This window comes from Periplaneta americana, chromosome 14 (assembly GCF_040183065.1).
Source record: "Periplaneta americana isolate PAMFEO1 chromosome 14, P.americana_PAMFEO1_priV1, whole genome shotgun sequence".
In the NCBI taxonomy this organism is placed as follows: domain Eukaryota; kingdom Metazoa; phylum Arthropoda; class Insecta; order Blattodea; family Blattidae; genus Periplaneta; species Periplaneta americana.
The window spans coordinates 10508077-10531707 of NC_091130.1; the positions used below are offsets into that span (position 1 = coordinate 10508077).

The 23631-nt window shown below is 36.0% G+C and overlaps 1 protein-coding gene across 4 annotated transcripts in view; it reads left to right on the top strand.

The window, feature by feature from the left end:
- Positions 1 to 23631, top strand: part of ClC-c (chloride channel protein 3) — a 137326-nt gene that overhangs the window by 22056 nt on the left and 91639 nt on the right. For 3 of the 4 annotated variants that reach the window (XM_069844933.1, XM_069844935.1, XM_069844934.1), the window contains exon 2: positions 18080 to 18203. The gene's annotated coding sequence lies outside the window, so the exon portion shown is untranslated. Of the gene's footprint in view, positions 1 to 7856; positions 7977 to 18079; positions 18204 to 23631 lie in introns of those variants that run through there. The other variant, XM_069844932.1, reaches the window with a different exon arrangement.

Sequence of the window (23631 nt, forward strand, 5' to 3'; positions counted from 1 at the left end):
GACCACATATCACCGTCCTTCGCAACTCTCTCGTGGTTCCGACTTAAAGAACGTAGAACTTTACACTCTTTGTCTTTACTCTTTCGAATTCTGCACACTTCAACACCAAATTACCTTTCTTCTCGTTTCTCTTATCTATACTCTAACCACGATGTAAATACCAGATCACTTATCTGTGGCACGCTAAATATACCTCTTCATAGAACATCTTGTTATTCCTCATCTTTTACAATATCCACCTCGCGTCAATGGAATTCCTTGTCACAAAGTATTAGGGGCTGCAAGACAACAAACACCTTTAAGAACAGCTTAAAAGATAACCTTATTAGCATTTCACTCCAATCATACTGATTTAAAATATTACTGACTACATTGTTACTTTTTTCTTTAGACATCATCCTGATTGTGCTGCGTTTTCAAAATTGTCTCATAATAATCTCTTTCTATTATCTAATATTATTTGAAATATATTAACATTCTATGTATTTTAGTTTAATTCTGCTACACAGTTTATTTCAGTGTTTAATTAATAGCTCATAGTATTTTGTTGTTTAATTCGTAAATAACTCTTGTATACATGTAACTCTCATCTAAATCAAATTGTTGAATTCTTTGTAAGTTCATGCATATGTATATACACTTTTTGCTGGTTTAGTGGAAGAGAAGGCCTTACGGCCTTAACTCTGCCAGCTAAAATAAATTATTATTATTATTATTATTATTATTATTATTATTATTATTATTATTATTATTATTATTACAAAGGGCCAAATCGACCCAGATCGGGCCAGATCCATATCTCGTAAAGCCAGCCAAGCCATTCAGACCTACTGTGGCAGTGCCTACCTTTTTGCAGTCAATAAAAATCTTCGTAACAGTAGTTTCAAATAAAACTGTTGGATAAATACACTGAAGTTAATATAATACGATCATAGGCCTATGCAAATTTTTGGACGCATGTATTATCTGAATTTAAATATGGCAACCTTATCTCCGAATGACCTCTATAGTTTGAATGGGAAGTTGAATAATTACATTCCAAAAAATTCCGGGAACATGTTAACAAAACGTGATAGCACTGTGTGGCGTTACACAACTAATGATATAGAGTGTGACTCAAACATACGTGAATAGCTGACGATCCGCCTGTGTGAAGGAAATATGAGCTGGTGAATTTGTAAAACACGTGCTGAAGTTCGTGTGTTTTCGTCATCTCTTCCTTGATTTTGCATCGATAAGTTTATATGTACCACAAATCACCTGAATTTCAGCAAATAGACAGTTTTATATCTCTGTTTTGTTTATTTTCTCAGTTTATGTTATCTTCACTGATTCAATTATGTTCTGTCAGCTGATGGTAATTTACCAAAGATATCACTTTTGAGCCTTAAAAATATCCAGTGACATATATAATACAAGGGCTTTGCGAGGCGGGCTTCTCGAAAAAAAAATATATATACAGAGTATTTCAGAAATGCTTTGACAAACCTTGGGGGCATGTTCCTCACACCAAAACAAGAAAAAAAGTTCATATAAACATATGTCCGAAAATCATTAGTTTTTTAGTTATTAATGAAAGAACATAATGAAACATCTGTTAGATATTGTCAGCTTGGTAACAAATGTTGCAACTTTAATCAATTCAGAGCAGTGCTTCGAAATGGAAGGGGGGGGGGGCAGATTGAACTGTGCTGAATATTGTACATAGACTTTTGACAAATAACATATGTAACAATCATTAATGTCGGACCATGCTTTCAACAAAATGAATTGAGATTTTTGGACCACCTGGTATTATATTATATTATATTCATTCATAGTTTCTGCACAAGGGCAGGTCTTTTACTGCAAACCCAGCATTCTCCAGTCTTTCCTATTTTCTGCCTTCCTCTTAGTCTCCGCTATATTATATTATATTATATTATATTATATTATATGCTCGACCATGCCGAAATGTAGTAATTATTATACACCTGGTAGCAGCCCTTTAATGGACCTCATAAAGTACACCTATTCATTAAAGTTCAGGTGTTCCACCAATCAGAAAACACCATTGTAGCAATATGAAAGCGCAAGTATAGATTTTTCTCGGATATGCAATCGAAACTAGCGAAACGTCACGGAGGCTGGAAATCCAATATTGTCGCAGAAGGTTATGTTCTGTTACTATAATAATTAGCGTTAATTGTAAATAATATTCAAATAAATTCAATTTGTCATCTCGTTTTTCAATGTCTAAATCAATTTCAAGGTTGTATCAAGATTAATCTTTATTTTATTCTCTATATTATATCAAGGTCAATGACATTTGTTTCTATGAAAAAATCAATACTTTCGCGTCTGCGCACATCTCACAATTGACAAGATGTTGCACAAGGTCAGTTCCGCTCCCCAGTCAGATATGAATAACATGAATACTTATGAATAATTTCAAGTTAGAAATATGGTCGAGCATAAAAAGTCGTATGAAACTTGCCTATAATGGTAATTAAGACGCTCGTATGAAAATTATGAAACTCTCTTGCGCTCGTTTCATAAACATACTCGCGTCTTAATTACTACCATTATAGGTTCGTTGCATAATGTACTAATATTATATTATATTATATTATATTATATTATATTATATTATATTATATTTCCACACCTGCGTCTGACCGCGAAACCAGGTGGCCGGGTTCGATTCCCGGTTGGGGAAAGTTACCTGGTTGAGGTTTTTTCCGGGGTTTTCCCTCAATCCAATATAAGCAAATGCTGGGTAACTTTCGCTGTTGGATCCCGGACTCATTTCACCTGCACTATCACCTTCATCTCGTTCAGACGCTAAATAACCTAGATGTTGATAAAGCGTCGTAAAATAACCTACTATATTATAATTATTATACTAGTGACTTGTGCAGCAAATGCTGCAAACTAAGTTCATTAGACGTTCAAATAAACATTTTTCAGATTTATTTTCAATGAAGAACACCAGACATTCGGAAAGTTATTTGCTTCCATAATAATGAAAGATACTCTCTCTCGAGCCAATACTGAAGAGAACCACGCATATAAATATCTACACCACACCGCCATTAAATATATGAAAACGACCCAACCCCACTTGATTAATAACTATAAAAATATTTGATTTTTAATAATATTATTATCTTACGTAAGTTTTATAGCTTTCAGTAACATATACTATATATACTATATAGCCGCCACTCAGTAAAATATAGAAATCAAAATCTAATTTAAGTTATTCTCTACATCTACTTATATAACCCCAAAACGTTTCACTTTCATATCATCAATATAGCATTAATATGTATAATTAATGAAAAATAGTCACATCATGGCATTAACTATAATAATATTTCATTTATAATGGTAATAATGTCATCAAACCACCTCAAGTTTTGTAGTTGTTAATATCCAATACACAGCTGTACCCAGAAAATTACACACCACAGAATCGAACCTGTAAATTATTTTTAGTAAGTTAAGTGTTTAATAACCAATTTAATTTGAGCTCTAAATATGTCAGCATTCTTGCAGATCATGGCCTTCGTGTAATATTGTTTACTGTAGTGTGTGTTTTGTTTTATTCTGAAATGCAATTACAGTAGAACCCGGAATATCCGTCACCCTATTAACCGATTGGTGAATTATCCGACTGCCATTATCTCTCTCTCTCTCTCTTTTTTTTTTTTGCTGAAAAAATACTAGAGTGTTTTCCTTTTACAAACCTTCACCCTCACACAGTATGGTCTACTATTCGAGTGGACATACTGTATAACTTCTATGCAAAATGTCTTCCACAGGTGTCGAAAGAAAACTTGTTATTCTACGGGAAAAATTGCAAGTAATTGGGCGATTGAGGGAAAGGGAAACTGTGGTTCATATCGTATTAGAATACTAGATTGGAATTACAACTCCGCGCGATTTAATGAAAAACAAATATAAAGTGTATGAAGTATGTAAATCTACAACCTGGGACCTCTACTATTCCTGTCTTTCCACAGGCAGCCGTCATAAGGAGTCTTCTTGGCCATTAAAAACTCGTCGTTCAAAACCAGACTTAAATTAGCGAACTTTTGATCCACTATCTAGAGTGTTAAAACAAAAGACCACGGAGAAAATTAGGAAACTGCATTTAGCATTTAATTTATGAAAACCTTTTATGGTACGGATTATCCGATTTCTTCGATTAACCGTTCACTTCACCCCCTACATTACCACGGTTAATAGAGGTTCTACTGTAGCTAGTTCTCAAAACTGACGACAGATGGATTTTGGAAAATAGGAAAATTATGTTGAAAAATTGACATTTTACTGAAAACTACTATTTTTCTGAAAAACTTTGAGTTCCAAGCTTTAAAATGAGGGGTTATTTATTAAAATCCGTTCAGCCGTTTTCCCGTAATTTACATTACCAGTTCCAATTATATATATATAGATTATATTATATTATATTATATTATATTATATTATATTATATTATATTATATTATATTATATTATATTATATTATATTGTAGATACTTCATATACAATACCGTACTACACCACACCATACTTGCCTGTATTATATGAAGAAATGCGGAATATATATTATGCAATGAAAGTTAATGTAGGTGCAAACTGGATTGATCTAGCTGAAATCTTACTTGGCTGAAGGGAGATTAAGCATAGCTGGGGGCTGTGTCCACGCAAGGACAGGGTCTGCACCTCGTGACACGTTCTTGTTCAGTATTCGCTACTTCGGAATGGGCATGCGTGTGGCGATATTATCATCGCTACAAATATTTGTAGTAACAGAAGGCCTTGGCTGTACCAGGGAAAACAAATGCCCAACAGCCATGCAACGATGTAACAGTCAAGCTACGAGTATATAAGGAAAAAACACGACTTCAAAGCCGTGCTTACAAAATTAGTTAAAACCACGATTAAAGTTTTAAAACGACAAACTTGGCCCTATTTGACATATTGAATACTTGTTAATTTAATTATATATTAAGTTATTTAAAGGTGTTTTTTTTTTTAATTTTTTACTTGGTTTTTAACGGCGCCTGTAACAACTACGAGGTTATTTAACGTCGATGGGATTGGTGATAGTGAGATGATATTCGGCGAGATAAAACCGAGAATTCGCCAGGAATTACCTGACATTTGCCTTACGGTTGGGGAAAACCTTTGAAAACACTCAATCAGTAATCAATCAAAGCGGGAATCGAACCCGCGCCCTAGAACAACTCGGGATCGGCAGGCAAGCGCTCTAGCCGACTGAGCTACGCCGGTGGCTGTGTTTTATTAACTACTGAGTTAACTACTTTTTTAAATGTGACAATATCGAAGTTAATTTTTGTTTCATTAAACATAATTGGTAATATTGAAAAAAGTAAGTTCAAATTTCAATCTCAAAATTAAGATACACCACTCTTATTATTCATGTCCTACAAATTTTAATTATCCATGTTTGGAAGAAACTTCACAAGTTAAATATTTAGGTATTATAATTTATTAATATACAGGAAAGAAATAGACATTTTCAGTGTTACATAAAATAAATATGTCGCACTCCCAGTAAAATACTGCCGTATGTCAAAAATCATATTATATTACTTTCAACGCTATTTTACTAGTTAGAGATACGAAATTATAGTAATAAAATGGTAAATTGTCAAAGATTTTCATACCTATTTATTAAAATATTTTACATCAGTATTTTACTACAAAATAGCATATCTTTACAAATAATTTTTGAGTTACAACACTATTTTACTGACAGTACGAGGTGTGATATCGATATTCATTTTGCTCTGTTAGATTGAGGAACTGTAGAAGTTTTGGTAAGACCACAGTTGGTATTACTGCGCTGATTGTTGCTCTGGCGCAAGCATACTAGCTGAGATGGCTATCTGTGATATCGACATGCATTTTGCGCTGTTGGATTGAACAACTGTCTCAATTCACGGCCGCATGGCCCACCACATTCTCTGTGAATGCGAAGGTTTAGCAAATCTGAGAGGTTGCTATTTTGGAAATCACTTTCGAAAATTAAATGATATTTCACAAGTCTCCTTCAAGGGCCAGTATTGTTGGGAAATTAATGCAGCACAAAGGATCCGAGCAAACTCGGAATTTCAACGAAAAAGTATTTTTCAGAAATATTTGTTTATTATTATTGTAAGACATAGATAGGGCTATAAAATTAAATAATCGAATGTTTTATTTTCAAAGGAAAATATTTTACAAGTTTTATGGGCATTGAATCTAAGTGGCCTTGGATGGGTAATAGGTACTGTTTTGTTTCCCTAAAGTTTGCAGCACTTACTGATAAGGAGATCAGCTGCTAATGTATGTTTTTCACGGAGCTATTGTTGAAGAAATATTTTAAGAGTCTGCACTGTTAATTCCAGAGCTCCGGGATCGAGGAACGTTTTACTTTGTGCTATATTCTTTCTGCCATTTATTTTCAGTAGTTCGGGTTAATAACAATCTTACAGTTCAAGTGAATATTTTGACTTAGAAATGTCACAGTTATTTTGAAACTGGAAAAATGAACATGAACTCATATGTAACATCCGTGACACGGAAGAAACAGCTATAAAATATTTACTGATTATGTGCTTGTGAACTGATTGAATGACATGAGATTTGCATAGCTTTCACATGGACATAGTGAGGAATGAATCTCTTTTTTGCTTGAGGCAGAAATCTGAATTTTACACTTTTTGTTAATAAGGTGTGAAGTGAGTTCACAAATCTTGTGACATCCGTGACGGAACCTTTTATTTATTTTATGCTCGACCATGCCGAAATGTAGTAATTATACACCTGGTAGCAGTCCTTTAATGCATGTCATTAAAGTACACCTATTCATTAAAGTTCAGGTTTTCGATTATTCTCGGATATGCAATCGAAAGACAACGAGGGAAACGTCACGGAGGCTGGAAATCCAATACTGTCGCAGAAGGTTATGTTCTGTTACTATAATAATTAGCGTTAATTGTAAATAATATTCAAATAAATTCAATTTCTCATCTCGTTTTTCAATTCTAAATAAATTTCCAGGTTACATCAAAATTAGTTCATGTTATTCTCTAAATTATATCAAGGTCAATGACATTATTGTTCCTCGGAAAAAATCAATACTTTCGCGTCTGCGCATATCTCACAATTTACGAGCTTGCACAAGGTGACTTATGCTCTTCAGTGAGATGCGAATAAAATGAATACTTCTGAATAATTTCAAGTTAGAAATATGGTCGAGCATAAAAAGTCTTATGAAACTTGCCTATAATGGTAATTAAGACGCTCGTATGAAAATTATGAAACGAGTGCAAGCGAGTTTCATAAACAAACATACTCGCGTCTTAATTACTGTCATTATAGGCTCGTTGCATAATATACTATTCTGAAATAATAATAATACATTTTATTCTACTGTTTTATGTAAAATGATACTGAGTTTCTAAATTGATTATAATGATAAAAGTTGGTGAAAGTCACTGCATTTTCAATATATAGACTTTGAAAATCGTAAAAATGTAACATCCCTGACAACTGGAATGGCTGGAAATACAACACAGTATAATAATACAATAGCCATGTACTTGTTCATTGTCTCAGAATTGAATTTTTCATGATTTTGATTTAGATTTCAAATTGGAAACTGTTTGAAACTCAAATTTTAGGAATTTTGGACCCAGAACTTATATAAAATAATCTCAGAATTAAAAAGAATTACCTGCTAATTTTGTAGCTACCATCTGTACAAGCTGTTCGTGTTTTCTTTACAAAACAAACGCGAAAACATGTAGCCTATTGTAAGGACATGGTAATCGTGAGTTAGTGAAGAGGAAATGATAGGCTATCTTATCTTGACGCCACGACGTAGTTGGAAATCGTCTGAATTCACCTTCCAGAGCCTTGCTGACAGCGATAGAGCTCTATCGTGTGTTCGACGCCAGACGCAAAAATGTATCCATGTGAGTATGACATAATACAAGAACAACAGTCTTCTTTGTATTGCAACAATGGTCTTTTTTTCAAGTGAAAACAAATTCAATTCTGAAATCGAGAATGAAGAAAACCTGCTAGATAGTTTGAAGTGAACTGAGGTGACGAAAGTAATATAATATATGACCAGGCGTAGCGTCAACCAATGTTATAGTTTAGCACGGCCAACAGGAAAGCTGTAAAAATAGCCATTGTTGTTACTCGCTTTAAGAGCAACTAATCAGGATTGCCAACTTAGCTTGTATTTCAAGCTAGATTCAGCCTATTTGGATAGCTGGTATAGATGCCGACTTCGGGGGGAGGGAAAGACACTTTCTGCCCCCTCAATTTATAAAACCAGGGGCACAGACTCCAATAAAATAAAATTAATAGAGGGGTCAATTTTAATTATCTATGATGTAGTTAAAATCATTCTGAAATATTCCCCCAAGCTTGCACGAAACTACCAGAAACCAAAACAAAAATGTTGTATTTAGTAGCTTATTTTTACAACGCTATATCAACATCTTAGGTTATTTAGCGTCTGAATGAGATGAAGATGATAATGCCGATGAAATGAATCCGAGGTCCAGCACCGATAGTTACCAAGTATTTGCTCATATTGGGTTGAGGGAAAACCCCCCAAAAAAACCTCAACCAAGTAACTTGCTCCGACCGGGATTCGAACCTGGGCCACCTGGTTTCGCGGTCAGACGCGCTAACCGGTACTCCACAAGTGTGGACAAAATGTTGTATCAACTTTGCGAAATATAAAACATTAAAAAGAGGTATATTTCATTGGCGTGTACTTTCGTACAATATCTAGTAGTTTTTAAACAATTTTAGTGTTCAAGCACGTTCATTAAATAATCTAGTACATTCTTAACCAGTATTAATTTCAAATTTATGTTGAAACATAATGCAACTTATAACCTTTAGTCCACACCTGTGGAGTAACGGTTAGCACGTCTGGCCGCGAAACCAGGTGGCCCGGGTTCGATTCCTGGTCGGGGCAAGTTACCTGGTTGAGGTTTTTTCCGGGGTTTTCCCTCAACCCAATATGAGCAAATGCTGGGTAACTTTCGGTGCTGGACCCCGGACTCATTTCACCGGCATTATCACCTTCCCTTCATTCAGACGCTAATAACCTAAGCTGTTGATAAAGCGTCGTAAAATAACCTACTATAACCTTTATCTCTCACTCCTCCATTTCCCCCTCCCTAACCTCTTTCCACTCTCATCCTAACCCTTTCTGACTCCCTTACCCTTCTATCTTCTCTTTTCTCCTTCTACTCTCAACATATGGCATGATTGAAAGCAAGTTAGATCAAAAATAATTTTGTTTTAATTAATACACGCCCTCTACACAATTTGAGTTACAATAGTGACTTCTGTTTTGTGATTGTGTTATAAAACAAAAGAAAAAAGAAACTGTTGAATTCATTTTATCACGTGCTAGATGGACTCCTACTTTTGGTTTATTATATTTTCATAATGAAATTTACATGTAAGTGTTAACTGTATTCATTTGGAATCTTTATCTCATTTTAAAGAAGTAATTACTGCGTAATGTGTCAGGTTAGGTACTGATGTCATGAATTTGGAATGAAAACGGGAAGAAAAAATAATTAGTACGTTTTGTCCTGTTCTAGTACTTATACGTTCATGAAGATAATACCAAATAATTCTGTTTGTTGGTTCTCCTGATTAGCAGCTCATCACACATCCAGTCCGTTAGTATTCGTGTATTATATTATGACAATTACTGCGTTTACACAGTGTTGCCAAGTCAGCGGTTTCCTAGCTAAATCTGGTGTTTTCAGGACTGTGGTCAGCTACAGAATTTTACCGTCAGCGGCTAGCTATTTATTTGGCGTTTTTTATGATTCCGGGAGAGGGAGACGATATTTTCTGTAAATATGCTATAATTGTTTTCATATGTACTTGCGGACAATAATATTAGTTAATCATAAACCATAGATTAATATGGTATTATCACAATTTTTCATTGTGCGAGTATAAAATGTCAATGTTTTATGTTAACTCGTTTTGGTACAACCACATCCATTTCCTGCCTCATCCATTGTTGTTGTACAAATAAGGTATACCACATTCTTTAAACTCTTATTCTAATCATTAGGGCTAGGATTTTGATGACCTATAAATCATGAAAAAATGTCCTAAAAACAATGCATTTATGACCTAAAAATATTTCAAAAATGCCCTTCGCTCTAAAAATTCTTACATAATTGGCTTAGTAGGAAAAGAGGTTTTGTACTACTTAATATTTAGACTAGTAATTAAATTAAATTCTGCGAGTAGTACCAACATTTAAGTTTATTTAATTTTACATATTTTTTTCTAAGTGGTACACTTTCATTAATTATTTTACCTGATGTAATTTCCATGCAGCTCACCACAAGGCCACTCTTACCCGGAATTAGCAGGTATAGAGGAGTCTATATTGAAGGGGTGGTTGGAGTGTACTACGTTAAAATGGCGATATTTGTGTAGAAAAACATTAAAATATTATACAAAATAATGGGTATTAGCCATCGCCGTAGCTTTATCGGTTAAGGCGCTTGCCTGCCGATCCGGAGTTTCACTCGGTCGCGGGTTCGACTCTCGCTTGGGCTGATTATCTGGTTGGATTTTTTTCCGAGGTTTTTCCCAACTATAAGACAAATGTCAGGTAATCTAGGCGAATCCTCGGCCTCATCTCACCAAATATCATATCGCTATCACCAACTCCATCGACACTAAATAACCTCGTAGTTGATACAGCGTCGTTAAATAACCAAGTAAAAAAATAATGGGTATTAATGGACAAAATATGTAGACAAATATCAAAGGAAATAAACGTTATTTTATATTAATAATGGGGATTTGTGGCCAAAATTAAATGAAAATGCCTAAAAAATGTCCGAATAAAACAAAAGATGCTCTTATGAGTTGAAACAGGCAAAAAATGCAAAAAAAAATGCCGTAACAAATATGTCTTAAAGCACTCAGTTTATCACATAACATATAAATACTAAAGCGGCTATGTTTCTGGCTTACTAGAAAAAAGATGCAATTTAATCAAAATCCTAGCCCTACTAATCATGTATGCATTATTTTGGTAAATGAATTGATATGTTTAATCATGAAGAGTAGATAATGAACTGAATTATTATTTTCATTTATGATAACTTATGATTCATTCGTTCATTCATAGTGTTCTGCTCAATAGCAGGTCTTTCACTGCAAATTCAGCATTCTCCAGTCGTACCTAAGTTCTGCCTTCCTCTTTGTTCCCTCATATGATCCGGTATATCTTAATGTCGTTTTATATTATATATTATTTAATTTATCATTCCACATTATAGTTTATGTAACACAGACATACTTAATACTTAAAACCAGACTCATTGTTAGCAGGCACGTCTCCAGCTCAGTGTGAAATCAGATTTCGAACCGACTGGTGTGATTGTAAATATGATTGTTTCCGAAGTGTCCAGTATATTATTCTTGATCTACTTCATTCAATTTTGAAGAAATATGCCGCGTAAAACTCCATATGTACAAACGTTTAGAGATGTTTGAAAAAAAAATATGTGTTGAAAGATTGGGTGGGAGAAGTTGCCAGTGATAGTTGGAAAGCTTGATGTAAATGGTATAAGGTGATATTGAATGCAAAATATTCAGGTTTAATTGTCTGTACGATTTTGCATAGAACATAGAGCCAAGAAGTGATACACACTTTCCATAATTTAGTCTATATTTTTATAAAATTCTCCAGTTCCTAAAACTGTATAGTTTGTATTTCAAATTTGGAAGTGATGTGCTAAGAAAAATCTGGAGTTTTTCAACTACAGTTCAGCGGTTTTTTTAAGCTTGTGCAGCGGTAAATGGAATTCTGAGTTGGCAACACTGCGTTTACAATTAAAATTACTACAATATTATCTTACTAGCTAGATATCTCGTGTAGGTTAATTCCACTTGTCAAATAAAAATCCGCTAAAATAGGGAATTTAGGTCACAAACGACTAATTGGAACCAACTGAAACAGTTGACAAAAATGTGAATAAAGAAGTGGAGAAGTGGGGGAGCTTCTCCATACAAACACTCCCAACAACTTTAGTATTGGCAAGGCATTTTGACCAAAGCTTACTTACGCAAAATGCAACACCAACACATTATTAATGTTTACAAAATACAGAGAATCATCCGTTAATGTAATGTTTGTTCTCGTGTTTGCACAGCTTGTCAATACGTGACATTACGCATGACAAACTCACACGTAAATCACCTTCAGGATGTAACAGCCTCTCCTTCTGTTTACATTGCAATATTGTTTTCATACAGAAAAGTGCTGAGTCACACAACTATGGCGTTCAAAGAGGAACAGAACTTTTACAGCTCTAGTTGCAAATAGAGAAACTCAAATTGCACGTGAATACAAAAGGAAGTTATGGAGATGTCAGCTGTTTCTTTTCATTTCCCTGATAGTTAAAATTGTGTCGTAGTTTAACATGGATACGTTATCAGTTGTCCAAAATCTAATTGTGTGGGCCAGGGGTTCCCAACCGGTGTGTTGCAGAGCCCCAGGAGTGCGTCACGAAATTTTGGAATTGAAAAATAAATTGTATGCCATACATAAAGTCTCTTTACAACCATTTTTTATTTACAACGAAGTCTTTGATAAGGTGCATTTTATTTTATTATAATTCGAATGAAAGTGAACAATGCAACAATGTTCAGTTTAATTTTTCTGCGTGGCGATAATTCGAATGAAAGTGAACACCGCAACAATGCTTAGTAATTAGTTTACTCTTTTCTCTTAGTAATAAACAGAGTTTAGAATCGTTAGAACCAGTGGCGGTTCCTCGGGGGAGGGAAGGGAGGAACGTCCTCCTCACATTTTTCTTCTTTTGAAAGTAAATACCAAATAAAATATGTGCCTTGATATTCAAGGAAGTTTTGATAATTTTTAAGTTCACAGCTATAAGAAAACCTCGGTTGATCGAGTTTTAAACGATGCGCGCTCATGTGCTGCTAGAAAACTGTGAGAAAGATGCGAGATTGTCTGTGTGGAGGAAAGGCACTCCATTCCTCCTCTACTGCAGTTAACACACATAGACAACAGCGCACTAGCGGCCAGAGAAAGAAGCAGAGTTTTAAAGCAAGTAAATGAATGGATAGGGAGGAGATCCTCCTCTGAATCAGCGCATGGGCGGGAAATAGAAACCAACTGGTCGTGCAACGATTTTGCATTCAACCAGACTATAACACATCTAGGAGGAGGCACAATAAAAACAGTTTTAACGCAACGCTATGAAAGACACCATATAAACTTTTGTTTAAATTATAAATAAAAAAAATATTATTCATTGCACTTTATATAGGCTACTATTCATGGTTTGAAACTTTCAAGTATATTTGAAAGTTAAAGTCGGGTTTATATAAAACAAAGAGGAAATAGTTCTACGTTAGTATCGCAGATCTTTTTGGCTCCTGAAATTCACTAGACAGGGCAACAGCCAAGTTGTCAGTTTTGTACAAATATATTTGAAATTGAAAGTAGGTGCTCCAAACTACATTATTTTTAACATAAAAAATTAATTGGCCACCGGCAACTTTGAACAATAATGGTAGTATGACTTTACAAGAACTGATATTCTTCAAAATCATGTGATACTGAACTTGTAAAATGTACATGTGGCAACACAGACCACGTGGAAGGGTGCAGTGTTCTCGCTTTCCTCAGATTATTTCCCATTCCCATTTCCACGGTTCCGATTACGTGTTAGTAGCTATAGTCTCTTCCAACACGTGTTATGCTGTAGTGTGCTCGAAAAATGCTGCGAGGTGAATTTCCTTGTAATTGTTAATTTGTGCAATTATTCAACAATGAATGGAAGTGAAAAGATTATATATTTTGGACAATTTAGGAAACTCGGTTTACAAAAACAGATTATTGCTATACAGAAGGGAAGACCAACTCCAACACAACCTGGTCTTACATGTATGCATGTAGGCTAATTTGTAGCATGTTTCATTCAAAAAGGTGTCGTTCGTCCTGTTACCTTCTTTCCTCCTCTTAAGAAATACTCAGGAGCCGCCACTGGTTAGAACATATTGATGAGTTTCGGTATATACGTGTGAGCGGGTGATAGTGCGACCATTTTATCAAAAGTGCTTTATTTAGATTTTATCATGGACAAATTTTTAATTCGCGAAAAAGACAATCCGAATCAAGTTCTGGGTTAGATGACAGCAGTGCTAATTCAAATAATGTGAGCGAAAATTCCCTTCAAGGTTCACAAAAATGTACTGCGTTTCGTAAATATAGTGATGAATACTTGCAATATAGTTTGGTGAAGTTTCAGTCATGTATTGCCAGTATTGGGAATTGAAAAAAAAACACTGAAAACATCTTAGTTTTGTAGTGTGGAGTAGTAGAAACTCGATGTGATCACTGGGAGAGCTGTGGTCCCACCCAACCCGCCCTAAATAGGTTCCTTACTTATATAGGAAAATCGTCGTACTCGAAGGAAGAAGGCGGCCATATTCCGTCGTTGTGACGTTATTTGAGGTGAAATGGGAGAATAATTGCAGTGTCGCCAACAGTGGTAACCATTCATATTATCTTGCACACCTAACAAAACCTAACCTAACCTAACCTAACGTGCTACACACCTATTGTAACATTCCTAACTTTTAGCACATCTGTCGTAACATTCCTCACAGTTTCATTTCGTTTGCCGATATTGGCATCCCTGCTACGCCAATAGGCTGGAACTCAAGAGTCATCTAGTGGAAGTGAAGTGAAACTGCGACTGTTAATTACGTTTCTGTGTTATCTGCAAGAATTATTGTGTCATTGTAGTGATAATTGCATTTATATTGTACAATAAAAATTGAAATGTGTTCTAAATTGATTTCCAGCGCCACAATCCCAGTGATAAACGTGTGAATATTCGTTAGGAGTCCGTTGGAAGTGGCCGTAGGGGATCAAAACATGACCTATAGTTTTACGTGGCGTGGAGAAGAATATAAACAAAATCCCGAGTGTCTTATAGGCGGAAATGTTTTGTCAAATCAGTCGATGATGCCGAATAAACTAAAAAGGCATATAGAACTGCCGTTCTCAACGTCATACTTATGTGAATCAGCATTTTATACCAGTTATATAGGAAAATCGTCGTACTTGAAGGAAGAAGGCGGCCATATTCCGTCGTTGTGGCGTTATTTGAGGTGGAGTGGGAGAATGATTGCAGTGTCGCCAACTGTGGTAACCATTCATATTATCTTTCACACCTAACAAAACCTAACCTAACCTAACCTAACCTAACCTAACGTGCTACACACCTATTGTAACATTCCTAACGTTTAGCACACCTGTTGTAACATTCCTCACGGTTTAATTTCGTTTGCCGATATTGGCATCCCTGCTACACCTATAGGCTTGAACTCAAGAGTCATCTAGTGGAAGTGAAGTGAAACTGCGACTGTTAATTACGTTTCTGTGTTATCTACAAGAATTATTGTGTCATTGTAGTGATAATTGCATTTATATTGTACAATAAAAATTGAAATGTGTTCTAAATTGATTTCCAGCGCCACAATCCCAGTGATAAACGTGTGAATATTCGTTAGGAGTCCGTTGGAAGTGGCCGTAGGGGATCAAAACATGACCTATAGTTTTACGTGGCGTGGAGAAGAATATAAACAAAATCCCGAGTGTCTTATAGGCGGAAATGTTTTGTCAAATCAGTCGATGATGCCGAATAAACTAAAAAGGCATACTTATGTGAATCAGCATTTTATACCGTGAAAATAGTGAAATCTAAACTAAAGAACAGACCGCTGCATCTTGAACATGACTTACGTGTTGGCCACGTATATAGAAGCTCCGTCCAACCCACCAAGCGCAGACTTTACATTAATTTAAATAGGTGAGTTGTCAAAAAAGATAATAAAAATCTTTTATCGGACATCCAGCATAGATAGGTTGGGATTTTTGACACATACCTTTGTTTTTTCCTGATGCCACTCAAGTTGCTGCTTGTTTTTGTTTGTGTGTGTGTATGTGTGTGTTTTTTTTTTTGAGTGTTAACATCGACCTATCTACAACACTGGATATCCGACACTTCATACTGTAGAAGTTGTTGCCAGTGCACACATTCGTATACAGTGATGTACGACCTCGCAAAAACATTTCCAACGGTAACTTCGAAACGACGCGTCAAAAGACAAGTTGTTTAACAAAAAGGGTTCCTTATTGTTGGATCTATCATCCCTCAGAGTTTGTCGCACAGATTTTAAATCACCCTGTATATGAAGTGAAATTATAATCTTAGGCACATTCACTGTTTATTATTTTGTTCAGCTTGGAACATATGAGCTATCCCATCTCAAATCGACCGAAATATAGAGAAAATTGACCTTACAATTTCTAAATACAATGACATTTTTTTGTACGTAGAGAACTGTGATACAATGCTTTGTGCAAAGTTTGAGGCATCAGAACTTCATAGTGTTTAAATTAAACATATTTAAATTTATCGTATTTTCATAAAATTAGCAACTTTAAACTGTTGTAGCTCCGAAACCCTTTCATCCAATGATCAAAATCATGGTTTATTTTGATGCTGAGAAATTAAAGTTTATATTGACATATAAACAGATTTTCTTACTTTCTATGGAAATGGAGAAATTTAGATTTTTCCTCATTAAGACGCCTTTGTCAAGGAAAAAAATATTTTAAAAATATATAATTGGATTCCGCATTGAAAGTACAAATAAACATATATTTTTTACTGATGGCACGTTGATGAGAAAATATTGAAAATATCAAATAAAGAAAATAAATGGTACGCGCGTGAACTAACCAGCTGACTGTGAGGAGGGAGCTAGCCGAGACAAGCAAGGCCAGGAGACATAAATACGTAATGTGTCGTCTAGCAATCTATGGCTATGCTAGCTTTATCACAGGTTTTCATAAACACAGGAGTAAAATGATGCCCAGCGCTCGCTTATCTTCATCTCTCGGCCAGTGCGTGCTGTTTTGCGCCTTTCAAGTCTAGGCGTGTGAAAATAATCTATTTAATACCCTCGAAACTTATTGCCGTGACACTAAGCAAACAATGCCGAATCCCTCTTAATAATGCAAGGTTTTTTCTCAATATTTTTTTTTTACATTTTTACAAATGAGCAAAAAGCCTAAAATCAGATTATCTGTCTCTCTGTGTATAGTAAAAATAAGGATTACTTCTTAACATAACCTACCAAATGTCAGCTTTAAAATGAGCTCTTGTTCAATGTTCTCCAGTAAATGGTTCCAGAGTTCTGAGCGCTGAAAGAGGCTTGTTTTTATAAAATACGCTAAATTTGTCGCTCAACAATACGAAAACCGTTTGACTTTCGATAGTATATTTTTTTAATGCACTCTCCTCGGCACCTTGTATAAGTAGGGAAAAAATTAGAGAATTAAAAAAAATGCGAGCTTTTTTACTAATCGATTTCATATGGAATAGCCCATAAGTTGTTTAACAAAAAGGGTTCCTTATTGTTAGATCCATCACCCCTCAGAGTTTGTCGCACAGGTTTTGAACCACCCCGTATATAAAGTGAAATTATAATCTTAGGCACATTCACTGTTTACTATTTCGTTCAGCTTGGAACATACATTCAATCGTACTAAATACCTTTTATTTATTTATTTATTTTTTGTGGCATTCGAACCGATTAAAAGTTATCGTGTGGTGAAAGAAACACGACTGCCTTGTGAAGTCTGTGTAGTATGAAATCTGGATCGGTAAAAAAGCCTAAATTTTGGTTAGGGTGAGACGTAGGTCTGTGGCACATTTCTTCTACAGCTCAAAGACCAACATCAACTGCTGATTCGGGCATTGCTTAGCTATAGTGATTGATGCTTTCCATAATGCTGACACAAAACTCCTCTATCTCGGAAGGCCTGAGTTCCCGCATTATCTTGACGTAATGTAATGATAAAGGTTTCACAGAGATGTGACGTCTTAATACGTCACAGCGCCTCCGACATCGCATGACAACGGTTAAAGCCGCTTACAGAATGTTACGTTTGCAGGTTGCAGACGTCCCAGTTAAATCACCAGCTTATGCAGATGGCGAGGCATGTGATCCCCGCACGAGCTGATCGTTGAGTGCTGCAGAGCTCCAGGATATTGCACCGTGACTCCCAGCAGACACAGGTAGGTCCACACTATCACGTAACAAACGTGTGCAACCTGTTCACAAGGTCTTGCCTTCAACTAGTGGTAATTTGTTTGTATTTGACATTAAATAGGCTATTTGCACAGTGTGTGAAGTTTGCGCTTACAAAACCTGTGGTCAGAAACGTGACAATCAGGTGATTTTTTTTTAATTATGGTTTATTTAACGACGCTCGGAACTGTAGAGGTTATATCTGCGTCGCCGGTGTGCCGGAATTTTGTCCCGCAGGAGTTCTTTTACAAATGCCAGTAAATCTACTGACATGAGCCTGTCGCATCTAAACACACTTGGATCGGTGTCGGGTAGAGTTCCTGGGTAGCTCAGTTGGGAGAGCGTTGGTACGTTTAACCAAAGGTCCCGGGTTCGATACCCGGCCCCGGAACAATTTTTCCCTCGAAATTATTCAAATTAACTTTACAGGGAGTTAGACCTGAAAGCTTGATTTGCATAATACACGTCACTGTACGTAACAGAAAACCACAATTTAAGTCATACAGAGTTAGTGTGCACTCAATGTTGGTTGCTTGACGGTTGTCAGCCCACTTTGAGGTCTGTGGATATAGAGGGAAAAATTGGATCGGTGTCTGGTAGAGTTCCCGGGTAGCTAAGTTGGGAGAGCGTTGCTACGTTTAACCAAAGGTCCCGGGTTCGATACCCGGCCCCGGAACATTTTTCCCTCGAAATTATTCACTTAAATGCCATCGACCTGGGCCGGGATCGAACCCGCAACCTCGAGCACAGAAGGCCAGCGCTATACCGACTACGCTACCGAGGTCAACACAATCAGGTGAATGTTACTAAAATATGTTCGGGACTCGCAATGAGTGCAACTGAAATTTGTAGCGCATAAGAACGATCTTCGAAAAGGTTTTCTAACAAGAGAATTGGTAATGAATTCACAGACAAATATAAAAAGAAATAGCTCCATGCTTGCTACAGTTCCGCGCTGTGGCCTCGTGAGCGAAGGCGACATACCTTGCAGTAGCAACACGAGTCCTTTTTTTTTTTACTTGGTTATTTAACGGCGCTGTATCAACTACGAGGTTATTTAGCGTCGATGGAATTGGTGATAGCGAGATGACATTTGGCGAGATGAGGCCGAGGATTTGCCATAGAGTACCTGATATTTGTCTTATGGTTGGGAAAAAACCTCGGAAAAAACCCAACCAGGTAATCAGCCAAAGCGGGAATCGAACCCGCGCCCGACCGCAACTCCCGATCGGCAGGCAAGCGCCTTAGCCGACAGAGCTACGCCGGTGGCTAACACGAGTCCTCATGAGAAAGAAATTTTCTCTTCAAATTTCGGCCAGTGTCTGGGACCGGTGTCCATTCATCATCGACTCATCGTGATGAATTTGGGGAGCTAAAGTGAGTAGCGTACGCCAAATAGAACGGTTGCGAGATCATGTTTACCACTTATTACCGTTATATTAGTTGGATGATAGTTATTTACCGTCGATGGGATTTGTGACGGCGAGATGAGGCCGGGAATTTGTCATAGATTACCTGACATTCGCTTTACAGTTGGGGAAAACCTCGGAAAAAACAGGACCAGGTAATCAGCCCAAACGGGAATCGAATCCACGTCCGAGTGCAAATTTGGGTCAGCACGCACACGCTCTACCACCTGAGATAACGCTGGTTGCTCTGTGAGGTTTAAAACAACGACTAAATTCCTACATCAACAATACAAATTTGATAAACTTGACCTCTAAACTAACACGAAGGATCCTAGAACTAACGGAAAAACTTCTGCATTTGCGACACTGAAGAAATGTGTAGTCCGGGTTACCTTACTACCGTAAAGGCTGATTCACACGGAGATAGTTTACGGGAGTCAAGTGCTTTGAGCAAGTCGACTTTCCTTCAACTTTCCCCGTGTGATATGGTCGAGACAGTCAAGTTGTGACTTGGCGGTCAAGCAGAATTTGAGTTGACGACCCGTCAACTTTTGTGTCCACTTTCCCGTCACGTGACCAACTTGACTCCACCACTTCCCGCGTGTGAATGCGAACTTGTAGCAACTTGACAAGTAGAAAGTTTGTAGTTTTAAGGTATGGTCACACGTCGCTACTTTTGCAGCGCTGCAGTACAAAAAACTGCGCAACTCTCGTACTGTGACGTGTGAACAACGGTGCAACCCGAAAAGTAGCGGCTGCCGAACCTGCTGCCCGCTACTTTTCCATGCTGCGCGCAACTTAAAAGTAGCGACGTGTGAACAGGGTTCTCAGGGTTGCAGCCGCAGCATTTTTGATATCGGTTTTGTTGAAACTTTTGCTGCGGTTGCAACCAGTGTTACCACCCAAATGTGCCAATGATACTTTTATTGTTTGGATATATTTTAATGTTAAATGTGATGGAAATAAATTATTTGTAACAGTTATTAAATGCACAACACAGTCTGAGCGTAATTGCTGACGATATAATTCATTTTTTAAATTTTCCGTAGCGTAGTTCCAAACAGGAGGGTTGCCAACATTGATTATGTGAATATACTGTTGGTTATCATTTAAGTATGTAGGCGTTTTTAAAAGCTTTATAGTAAAAATAATGTAAATTTCTGAATACTAGATACGAAAGAAAAGCAAATAATAGATAAGTAAGCTTTCGCATGAGTTTATTAATAATGCGAACATAACCACAATAGTAATATACGTTACAAGAGCGGTATGTTGACGTTTTCATGTTCGAGGAAAAGATTGAAAAAGCGAAACGTAGTTGAGCTTTTTTTAATTTCCGAGAACATGAAAACAAACATACCGCTCGTGTATCGTACATTATTTTGTGCGAAGATCGTTTATTACATACCTGAAAGACGAATTTCTAATTAGTTGCAATGAAATCTCCATGTTGGTTTCTGTTTAATGACGCCAACTTCGGAGCACCAACATTCTTCAACATTGTTGCTGTAAAATGTTTTCTGTGTTTACTATACCCCAGCAGGCCGTGATTTACGTCTGTCTTTTTTTTCCCCCAGTCTATAAATGCGAAGATAATTGTGAACCATATACAGTAGCTAATCAACTAAAAATTTTAATTCCGGTTTAATAATGAGTATTTTATCTATAGGGTTTTCTGTTTTAGCTTTTTTTCATTTATTAACACATGCATTATTTAAGGCATTATTATTTATGTGTGCTGGTATAAATAAACAAAAAAATAAATCTAATAAAACAAATTGATATATATATATATATATATATATATATATATATATATATATATATATATACATCATAACCTAAGATAGATAAATTATATCACTGCTTAAAACAAACGGTAAGGTTATGTAATGATTTATTTTTCATTTTAATATTTTAACAATATTATTTCTATAACATATTGCAGTAATAACATCGGCATCTGGAATCTCGTTGATTTTTTCACGGCTTCCTTAATGTTACTTGTATCAGGAATGCAATAAGTTTCGTGGAGTAGTAGACTTTACTTAATTTTTGCAAATATTTAAAAACAATAATTAACATTGCAATTTAGGTGAAATTGCAGTGGTAAGTTTCCAATTTATAATTATTACTATGTTAAACGTCTCTAAAAATAATATGTTAAAAGCCTAAAGCAGTAAAATGAATGTCGCGCTTAAGCGGTAAGAAGAGGGAAATTGTTATGTGTGTTACATTGGGAATACTGAATGTGGTATTTCACACAGCGCGCTACTTTTGGCTTACGTGTGAACTAACTAAAACTATGTGTTGTACTAGTAGACTATATTGTAAATCTCGTCTGTATATATTTCATCTAGACTGTGACTATAAATTAAGATTTTATAATAGTATTAAGTTTTTTGACTTCTTCCATATTCTAGCTGTAAGCATGTATGAATACCATGGAATGTTAATAAATACAATACAATACAATACAACACGACACGCAACTTTTGCAGCTGCAGTACAAAAGTTGCGCTGCAAAAGTAGCGACGTGTGACCGTACCTTTAGGCCTATTGTCGAAGTAAATTAATAATAATTAATAATGAGTGCCCCTAAGTGGAATTCCAACGATATCATAAAGTTTTTGGAAGTGTATGAGAAGTATGAACTTGTAAGGAATATACGTGACAAAGAATACCTCAATAAAAACAAGCGGGAATTATTTTTCCAGAAACTAGTCAATGAACTCATGGAACAAGGTTTCGAAAACATAGACGTAGAAGTGGTTCGAAAAAGTTAAAAAAAAAACCCTTAAAACAGGACTCATTCTGAGATGCTTCCTGTATTCTGCAGGATCTTCTTCAGCTAATTCTTTCAACAAGGTATTAGATGCGCCGTGCATAATTCTTCTACGAATCCATTTCTTAACCCATGTTCTCTTTTCCTTTTTTTCAAGAATATTTTGTAATTCATACAATAACAAGGCGCCAATTAGCTGCACACATGATTGAATATGTGCTGGTGGCATCTTCAGTTTCACCAAACTAAAAATGCCAGTTCACTACTGATTTTTATTAACTGTAACAGAATACAAGAATTCAAACACCACTATGAATACAACACTTTCAGCGCGCGCTTTTTTTCAAGCATGGTTTCAAGTTTATTGTCTCCGTGTGATCACACATATAGCATCAAGTTTAGAGGCTGCAAGTACTTGACTCCTGTAAACTATCCCCGTGTGACTCGGGTTTAAGGGTGAAACCTAACAATTTTTCCACGGCTACTAAATATGCTATCGGATTATAGTGATTTTCTAATTCTCAGGTTGAATTTTCTTTTAACAACTTCGTTTCGAATTTCGGGTACTGACAAATATTACAACTGGCAGTTATTTTCTAACTGTTATGTTGGCAGCAGTGATTTCGGTTTACAGTAAAGCAAACTGATGAAAATGCAAGTAAGTAAATAGATTTTTAGGTTAGATCTCGTGAATCGTAAACTCTTTACTCAAAGCAATAAATTTCATGTTGCCTGATAATAGTACGTTATGCAACGAACCTATAATGGTAGTAATTAAGACGCAAGTATGATTGTTTATGAAACGAGCGCAAGCGAGTTTCATAATTTTCATACGAGCGTCTTAATTACCATTATAGGCAAGTTTCATACGACTTTTTATGGTCGACCATATTTCTAACTTGAAAGTATTCAAAATTATGGTTATGTGCGAACTGACCTGAATTGTCAGATGTGCGCAGACGCGAAAGTATTGATTTTTTCCCAGGCCGAATGTCATTGACCTTGGCAGAGAATAAGATGAAGATTACTCTGATATAACCTGGAAATTGATTTAGAATTGAAAAACGAGATGACAAATTGAATTTATTTGAATTTACAATTAACGCTAATTATTATAGTAACAGAACATAACCTTCTGCGACAGTATTGGATTTCCAGCCTCCGTCACTTTTCGTTAATTGTCTTTCGATTGCATATCCGAGAATAATCGATATAACGGTA